The sequence below is a fragment of the Galeopterus variegatus genome, unplaced genomic scaffold (genome assembly GCF_000696425.1).
Source record: "Galeopterus variegatus unplaced genomic scaffold, G_variegatus-3.0.2 Scaffold7856, whole genome shotgun sequence".
Classification (NCBI taxonomy): domain Eukaryota; kingdom Metazoa; phylum Chordata; class Mammalia; order Dermoptera; family Cynocephalidae; genus Galeopterus; species Galeopterus variegatus.
This window is the reverse complement of record NW_007733967.1, coordinates 65,763-68,741: the sequence shown is the minus strand read 5'-3', so window position 1 is coordinate 68,741 and position 2,979 is coordinate 65,763.

Below are 2,979 nucleotides of genomic sequence, written 5' to 3'. Positions count from 1 at the left end.
TCGCCATGACCTGATCCTTAGGAAGCTGACCAATTGGTGGCATGTCATTGTGATGGCATCTTATGCTCCCCCACCCCAAGCCTATTCCCTGTGGATGGTAAAGGGTATGTCTGAGGCCTGAGTCCTGATGGAGATACTCTGACTCTCACAATTCAAGGTGGACTTCCCTCCAAATGCAGATTCCAGGCTCTTTGAAACCCTCAAATCATGGACTTTGGGTTCTATTAAACACGTGCAACAACTCTTCCGTGCCAGGGAACAAAAATAATACTGACTCTACAGAGTCACAGGGCACGTGTGAGAGAGGACGCAGGAACATGCCGCGCATCGATGTTGCTAGGAGCACACACATGCCCAAAGGGGCACACACAGTCTTTTGAGGCAAAATACAAATTATTTTAAAGGTCCTTCAATATGATGTACATGATAAACTACAGCACTGCTAAGATTGATTAGATTAATACTACTTGACCTTTAAATGCTAGATACGTCCTTACATGACACACTGTCTGGGCGAATTGTACAACGCCTGGACACCGGCATGGGTGAACTGGGGGGGTGGAATCACTAAGCAGCGCGAGGACGACTTTGGCCGACAAGGTTGCTTCTGCTGTGTGGGTTCTTTCCTTTGTCCCTGGGGGTATGTGGCAGGGCCCATGAGGACCCTGCATTGATATTAAGTGTGCAACACTCCCCTGCCAAAGACACAGACTTGTTCCCACTCGGGATGTAGTCAGAGGATGCACCCTGGCTGAGTGTGCCTGGCTTCTTAGGAATGAATTGCGTCGCCTCTTCACTCAGTGATGACGCAGCTGTCCCCACAGGAGTGCAGGTCACGGTGCCCCTCGCTTCTTCCCTCCCTCCCTTCCTTCCTTCTCTCCTTTCTTTTCTTTCTTCCTTCTCTTTTGTTGGTAGCTAAATACAATGCGTCCTCAAAAAGTTCATGGAAAGATTCATATTATCTTTTGATTCCATTTTCCACTGACTTTTTGAAGTACCCTCGTCTATGTGGAGTTTCCCCATGGCTTCTCTTTCTGACAGACATGTGATTTTGATAGTCCCAGCTTCAAGACTTCTGTCACCTCCCACCAGCCACAGATCATCAGTCTCAGCAGGCACTTGAGCTCCTTCTCAGTGCTCGCCTGACACCCTTCCTCGATCCATGCTAAGTGGTAACCCTGCTGGACCCCTTGCCAGGCAGGTTCACATCTCCTCTGTGTCTTGCCACATCTTCTTTACTACTGTAAGTTCTTGGCCCAAATGTCACCACCTCTGTGAAGTCTTCCAGAACATTCCCCACCAGCCAAGTTCTCCAGCCCTCTCTCTGCACCCCACAGTGGTGAGCACACCCCTCCGGGCAGCCCACCGTCATACTGTAGAGTAATGACCTGTGTCCCCAGAGCCTGACACAGCACAGGGTCTGGCACACAGAAGGTGCTCAGCGAATATCTGAAGAGTGCCAGGAGAGGATTTTCACAGCTCTTCATCAGGGAACCTGCAGCTGCCACGTGCCGCTGTCCTGGGCCCTGGCAGATGGCTGTTTTGGCTCAGTGATGTCTGGGCCAGGCTGGGCAGAACTACCATGAGTCCTAGCTGCCCCTTCTCCCAGTGCAGATTCTCTGGGAAGCTGGACAACTGCTTTCCTTAGAACCTGTGACTCCTCCCCCCTGGGTAGTTGGCCCCGAAAAAGTCCGGCTCCCACTCCTTCACCTCGTTGGTGTGGAGGGGGGTGTGAGGAGCCTTTGACCTCATGGCTGTGTCTGAATGGGAGAGGCAGGAGCAACCCTGAGTTTCCTGCCACCTTCCTTGGACCAGGCCAGGACTCTGGCCACCAGCAAAGCAAAGGCAGCTGGCCTGGGGTCAGACTAACTCTTTGGGGGCTAATGGGCCATGTGGTCTTGGGAGAGAGCAGGAGCCGGCTGGGAAGGTGGGGGGACGCACACAGCTCACTGCTCCAGACAACTCTGCCTGCTGTCACTCGTCTGTCCTTCTGTAGACCCTGGCCTGTTTTGCATTCTCCCTCAAATCTCTCTGCCTCCAGAACCTACAAATCTTCCCAGACCTGTAAAATGGAGATAATAATAGCACCTACATCATAATATTATGAAGACTGTGGAAACATTACCCCAAAACACTCAGCACGCTGTCTGATGTCTAGTCTCCACTCAGCAGACACCAGCTGGTAGGACCACTGCCTTTATTACTAGCTGCTCCTGGGGGACCTGGGCCACTGTCATCATTACTAGCTGCTCCTGGGGGACCTGGACCACTGTCATCATTACTAGCTGCTCCTGGGGGACCTGGACCACTGCCTTTATTACTAGCTGCTCCTGGGGGACCCAACAGGGTCAGCCACACTGGATGAAGCTGAGAACCAACAAGAGACCCACATCCAGGAACTGGCATCCAGAACTGTCTCTCCCTGGCCCTGCCTCAGCCTAGCTCAGCTCCCAGCTATGAGGCTAGGTGGGAAGAGGTGCGATGAGCTCTGGTTAGTGGCAGAGGTATCATCATGTCCCACAGCCTGGCTGCCCAGGCAGACTCAGATCCAAGACCCAAGCAAGTGTCCCAAGGGGGCCCCTCTGAATGCCATGAAGGTGTCCTGGCTCTGAGCCAGCCAGTTCTGCCACCCTCTGCCAACGCCCCCAAATGCATCTCGTGCTTACAACCTTGCACCCCACAGAAAGGAATGAGGCCACTTCATAAAAGCCTGCAGAGGTGAGGGTGTGTGGCTTCTGCTGTTCAGCCAGTCTTCTGAAAATGAGCTTTTAGAACTTCATGGAGAGATCAATTTTGTCCCTCGGAGGACAAAAATGACCCAACCCTTGAATAAAGCTGGAGATTGAACTATTTGGAGAACTAGGGAAAGATTCAAGATAATTGAAATCTATGTATTTAGAAATACCCAGTTTTCCATAGAGTTTATCCAGGTGTTTAAGATCATACATATATATATATATATATATATATATATATATA